Source organism: Oncorhynchus tshawytscha, linkage group LG05 (assembly GCF_018296145.1).
Source record: "Oncorhynchus tshawytscha isolate Ot180627B linkage group LG05, Otsh_v2.0, whole genome shotgun sequence".
In the NCBI taxonomy this organism is placed as follows: Eukaryota; Metazoa; Chordata; class Actinopteri; order Salmoniformes; family Salmonidae; genus Oncorhynchus; species Oncorhynchus tshawytscha.
This window is the reverse complement of record NC_056433.1, coordinates 7127044-7133432: the sequence shown is the minus strand read 5'-3', so window position 1 is coordinate 7133432 and position 6389 is coordinate 7127044. Positions and strand designations below refer to the sequence as shown.

Below are 6389 nucleotides of genomic sequence, written 5' to 3'. Positions count from 1 at the left end.
ACTGAGGTAAGTATCCTGTTGCTGAGGTAAGTACCCTGTTACTGAGGTAAATACCCTGTTACTGAGGTAAATACCCTGTTACTGAGGTAAGTACCCTGTTGCTGAGGTAAGTACCCTGTTGCTGAGGTAAGTACCCTGTTACTGAGGTAAATACCCTGTTACTGAGGTAAGTACCCTGTTACTGAGGTAAGTACCCTGTTGCTGAGGTAAGTACCCTGTTACTGAGGTAAATACCCTGTTACTGAGGTAAATACCCTGTTGCTGAGGTAAGTATCCTGTTACTGAGGTAAGTACCCTGTTACTGAGGTAAATACCCTGTTGCTGAGGTAAGTATCCTGTTGCTGAGGTAAGTACCCTGTTGCTGAGGTAAGTACCCTGTTGCTGAGGTAAGTACCCTGTTGCTGAGGTAAGTACCCTGTTGCTGAGGTAAGTATCCTGTTACTGAGGTAAATACCCTGTTGCTGAGGTAAGTACCCTGTTGCTGAGGTAAGTACCCTGTTACACCCCTTTGCATCTATCTCTCCTAATGGCCGTGAACAGCACAGCAGCAGGCCGTTTTTAACTGCCTTGAGTGATTCTATTTTTTCTCGTGCTTTAAGTTTAAGTTCCAGCAGCAGCTCGAGTCACATTGCTTGACTTCAACAACATACCCATGCTCGGCATATTGGCATTCGTACCTTCCCTCCTTCTAATAATGTCCACTGTTTGAGAAGAAACGTCTTAATTCAGCCTAGGTGTTGTCAGGTTGGAGTTATATCCACTGGCATAATGCAGTTTCTGTGGACCACCGCAAATTCAGTGTTCGCCCCACTAAAATAAAATTAAATATAAATAAAATAAAATTACTCGCAAGACAGCCACTTACAAACTAGGCCTATAGCCTACCGATCAATGTCCCTGGGATTGAGGCATGTCTATGCGGCTGCTTATCAAATCCTTGATAGGTTTTCCTGGTGCCAGACAATGCAGACAGTAACCTATTCGGTCATCATTTCCTCAAAGCCCAACATTTCACAATGCGAATCAAGACCGCCATGATTAAGACTGCTGGCTGGTAGCAATAATGTCATTATTTGTTCAGTAATTAAAGTTGGAAATTTAAACATTGTAGATTGTAAAATATATTTTTTTATACAACATCATACTAATCAGCAACAAATATATATATTTTTTAAATAGACAACTGACCTGTATAGCCTACCTGAACCTGCATGACATGAGCCATCCTCTCTCCTAGCTTGGATAGAGAGTTGTTGTGTGTAAAACCAGTCTATTAATAACAAATAACACAGTCAGTCCAACCTCAAAAACACTTGAGAGACTCCCCTGGTCTTCTGAAGTCCTCCTGACACACTGTGCATTAGATGTCCATTGCGCTGCACACAACGCAGTCAATTTAAACCAAGACATACCAGATATAAGGGACTGTGGTTGATATTGCAACCACACATCTCAAACACCGGTTCACCACTATGAAGAAAACAGCTTCTTCTTCTTTATTTGAGCCCTCAAGAACTATTGATCTGTTTGCATCTACCAATGTATTGTCTGTCACAGTATCCCGATGACCTGTCCCAGAGCTTCCTATACAGTTCTCCCTGTGTAGCGGGGGTGTCCAGTACGCCAGTGATATAACCTATAGGCTTACCACTGCCAGACTCGCGAACATAAACATATTATGCAAACAGTGTCAGGATGCTGTTAACATTAGGCATGAGAGTTGGATGAACTAGCAGCACACTTCACGATAAAATTACACAATTATCTCGATGAGGGCGGATACACGTCTGGAGGGATACTGTACGGAGCTCGCAAACTACACCATTTTTTAAATATATATATATATATAAGAAGACAAATTGTAAAAGGATGGAAGACGATACTACTTGGCTGTGAGATTATTTTTTTTAAAGAGCATCTTCAAAGTTTGTTTTTATAAACACATAGAAAACTAGTTATAGGCTAAAAGTCTCTCTAGATACATGCCAAGGGCACGTTGACGTGTATTTCCACGAACCCTATTAAATGTTGACCTGCACAAGGAAAGCGGTCTTGGAGACGCATTGCCATTTCGCTCTGAGAACACCGAGTTGGTTTTGAGTGACGTTTCTTCTCTTTTCCTCCGGTGCGATCAGTCTGCGAGCTACACCGTTTTCTAATTGATCCGTCATAAATGTCATTCCTGAACATAAGAAAGCGGCGACAGCCGCTTACTCCTGTATCGTATTATTTCGTTTCATTAATTTCGAAGCCAGAGGATCGATAAACAAGATCAATTTTTTGGAGAGTTGAGAGAAATCAATAGACGACATATCAACCTCAACGCCGAGACCTATTCCCTCATTGAAATGAACGCAGTGAAATAACGACTATAAACCGACTCGGTCAGATCAGGTGAATCATTTTCAAAGACAAGGACTATCATTGGTCTCACACCAACCGACAATAATGTCAACAGAAATACAAGCAAGTGGCTGTACATGTCAAACAACGTTTGGATTGTCAGGAATTCGCAGGTAAGACATGTTTTGTATTTTAGATATTATTTTACAAAAGTAACCAACTGTCCTTTTCTTTCCGCATCCAACCATGTAGCTCTGGTATTTCGTGTTCTTCCCATACGATCATATCTCAACGCGGAGTGAAAGGAGTGCTTGTTGATTTCTGAGAAAATGTATCAACTGCCTAAATGCACATTGTCAACGCAAATTGACTTGTATGTTAAAACGATCAAAAAATATAGTGTTGGACTGTGGCTTTTAGGGTAACCAAATTCAAAGCGCGCACTTTGCGCATAGGCTGTGTTGTGCCTGTGTGTTGGAACGGTGCGGATATTGGCACATAGGATGCTACGTGTTGTGCAATTGGTCTACCCCATCATTGGTCGTTAAAGTCAGTGTATTTTTGTTACTGAATTAGATGAGGACTTAGTTTATAGGCGTGTGAAACACTGAGAGTTACTTTTTTAAATTGTTTTTTATTTCGTTGCAGTGGGTTTTGAGGCATGAGCATATAGCCTCAAATACCTGAAGTGTACATATCTACATATATGGCACCTTTGTTGTAAATACTAGATCCATTATCCCTGTAGCTTTCAACGTACTGTGTATACTGTACATCCTGACAATAATTGCACAGAATTTTTAATGACAAGAGCATACTGATTCCAAATAGAAAAGTGTGGACTATTGTAAACTGCCAAAAGAATTAGAGGGAGAGGAGGTGCCACATCTGAATATTCAAACACCTTTGCAATGGTTTTCCGTGGATCTTAAATTCTCTGTGTTGGGAAGATGAAACAGACAGTCTTTTTTGTCAACTGCCTTTTTCTCTCTTAAGTGAACTACTCACAAGATGATTAATTAATTCTTATCAGAGAAGTGGCGGAGACAGAATCAAAGGAGTACAGTTTTGTTCAGTTCCGTATCTCTCTCTCTCTCTGTCTCTCTCTCTCTCTCTCTCTGTCTCTCTCTCTCTCTCTCTCTGTCTGTCTCTCTCTGTCTCTGTCTCTCTCTCTCTGTCTCTCTCTCACTGTCTCTCTCTCTCTCTCTCTTTCTCTCTCTCTCTGTCTCTCTCTCTGTCTCTCTCTCTCTCTCTCTCTCTCTCTCTCTCTCTCTCTCTCTCTCTCTCTTTCTCTCTTTCTCTCTCTCTGTGTGTCGCCAAGAGGAAGTCAGAGGAGAGCTATAGTCAGGTTGTATCAGCAGGAGTCAGGCGCTCTAATGGCTGGGACTACAGTGTACAGCTGCTGCAGCAACACACACACACACACACACACAGACACACACACACACGATATATACTCCCAGTGAATGGAAGGATGCTTCTCACTCAAAATGAAAAGCAGCACTATACAGAAATAACCGTCTTCTCTCAGATCTCTCTGTGTCTCTGTCTCTGTGTCTCGGTCTATGTCTCTGTGTCTCTGTGTCTCTCCGTCTATCTCTCTGTCTGTCTGTGTCTCTCTCCGCGTCTCTCTGCATGTCTCTCTGTGTGTCTCTCTGTGTCTCTCTCTGTGTCTCTCTGTGTGTCTCTCCGTGTGTGTCTCTCTGTGCGTCTCTGTGTCTCTCTGTGCGTCTCTGTGTCTCTCTGTGTGTCTCTCTCTGTGTCTCTCTGTGTGTCTCTCTCTGTGTCTCACTGTGTCTCTGTCTCTGTGTATTGTGTGTGTGTGTGTTTCATGCTAGTGTGCGTTGTACAGTAATCTGAGACAGTGATGATGGCTCCTGATAATACAATTAGAAAGGATTAGGGCCTAGTGGACATAGTGTTGATGACATAGTGTTGATGACATAGTGTTGATGACGGTAGTAGTTATCAATAGGATCAATCTACAGTACAGTCCCCATTCCGTTACACACATTTGTGTTGGTTAACAGGTAAAATCATACTGTAGGACTACAGTAGTAGTAGGGGATAGGAGAGCAGTAAGAGGACCATTTAGGAAGACGATTCATGTGCTTGATTCAGGTTCTTTACCAATGGCATAGGAGCAGTACATATAACCGTTTAAGATGAAGACGATTCATGAAGAATTGTGTTTAGAATAACACCTGCCACACAACATTGGTCGAGCTCTCTTCTTCTCTCTAGTCTAGCTCTTCTTCTTCTTCTTCTTCTCTCTAGTCTAGCTCTTCTTCTTCTTCTTCTCTCTAGTCTAGCTCTTCTTCTTCTTCTTCTTCTTCTTATCTCTAGTCTAGCTCTTCTTCTTCTTCTTCTCTAGTCTAGCTCTTCTTCTTCTTCTTCTCTAGTCTAGCTCTTCTTCTTCTTCTCTAGTCTAGCTCTTCTTCTTCTTCTCTAGTCTAGATCTTCTTCTTCTTCTTCTCTAGTCTAGCTCTTCTTCTTCTTCTTCTCTAGTCTAGCTCTTCTTCTTCTTCTCTAGTCTAGCTCTTCTTCTTCTTCTCTAGTCTAGCTCTTCTTCTTCTTCTTCTTCTTCTCTAGTCTAGCTCTTCTTCTTCTTCTCTAGTCTAGATCTTCTTCTTCTCTAGTCTAGCTCTTCTTCTTCTTCTTCTTCTCTAGTCTAGCTCTTCTTCTTCTTCTCTAGTCTAGCTCTTCTTCTTCTTCTCTAGTCTAGCTCTTCTTCTTCTCTAGTCTAGCTCTTCTTCTTCTTCTTCTTCTTCTCTAGTCTAGCTCTTCTTCTTCTTCTCTAGTCTAGCTCTTCTTCTTCTTCTCTAGTCTAGCTCTTCTTCTTCTTCTTCTCTAGTCTAGCTCTTCTTCTTCTTCTCTAGTCTAGCTCTTCTTCTTCTTCTCTAGTCTAGCTCTTCTTCTTCTCTAGTCTAGATCTTCTTCTTCTTCTTCTCTAGTCTAGATCTTCTTCTTCTTCTTCTCTTCTTCTTCTTCTTCTCTAGTCTAGCTCTTCTTCTTCTTCTTCTTCTTCACTAGTCTAGCTCTTCTTCTTCTTCTTCTCTAGTCTAGCTCTTCTTCTTCTTGTTCTTCTTCTTCTTCTCTAGTCTAGCTCTTCTTCTTCTTGTTCTTCTTCTTCTTCTCTAGTCTAGCTCTTCTTCTTCTTCTTCTTCTTCTTCTTCTTGTTCTTCTTCTTCTTCTCTAGTCTAGCTCTTCTTCTTCTTCTTCTTCTTCTTCTTCTCTAGTCTAGCTCTTCTTCTTCTTCTTCTTCTTCTTCTTCTTCTTCTTCTCTAGTCTAGCTCTTCTTCTTCTTCTTCTTCTAGTCTAGCTCTTCTTCTTCTTCTTCTTCTTCTTCTTCTTCTTCTTCTCTCTTCTTCTTCTTCTTCTTCTTCTTCTTCTTCTTCTTCTCTAGTCTAGCTCTTCTTCTTCTTCTTCTTCTTCTTCTCTAGTCTAGCTCTTCTTCTTCTTCTTCTTCTTCTTCTAGTCTAGATCTTCTTCTTCTTCTTCTTCTCTAGTCTAGATCTTCTTCTTCTTCTTCTCTAGTCTAGATCTTCTTCTTCTTCTTCACTAGTCTAGCCCTTCTTCTTCTTCTCTAGTCTAGCTCTTCTTTTTTCTTGTTCTTCTTCTTCTTCTCTAGTCTAGCTCTTCTTCTTCTTCTTCTTCTCTAGTCTAGCTCTTCTTCTTCTTCTTCTCTAGTCTAGCTCTTCTTCTTCTTCTTCTCTAGTCTAGCTCTTCTTCTTCTTCTTCTCTAGTCTAGCTCTTCCTCTTCTTCTCTAGTCTAGCTCCTCTTCTTCTCTAGTCTAGCTCCTCTTCTTCTCTAGTCTAGCTCTTCTTCTTCACTAGTCTAGCTCTTCTGTAGTCTATTGCTGATTGCTCAGTCATAGCCAGAGAGAGAAAGAATTTAGCTGTCTGTTTTCATAGTCGTGGCAGCAGGATAAAGCAGGCCTGGAAAAACAGCCCTGACCGATAAGACACGTCGGTATTCCAATGCATCTTCAACGGCTGGCCTTGGGGCTGGGCTGATAATGCCTGCCCTCGCTTGCTGAGGTCAG

At 41.4% G+C, this 6389-nt stretch overlaps 1 protein-coding gene across 1 annotated transcript in view; it reads left to right on the top strand.

The window, feature by feature from the left end:
• Nucleotides 1-1685: 1685 nt before the first annotated feature.
• Nucleotides 1686-6389, top strand: part of syndig1l (synapse differentiation inducing 1-like) — a 125863-nt gene continuing 121159 nt past the window's right edge. The window contains exon 1 of the mRNA XM_042321409.1: nt 1686-2516. The gene's annotated coding sequence lies outside the window, so the exon portion shown is untranslated. The remainder of the gene's footprint in view (nt 2517-6389) is intronic.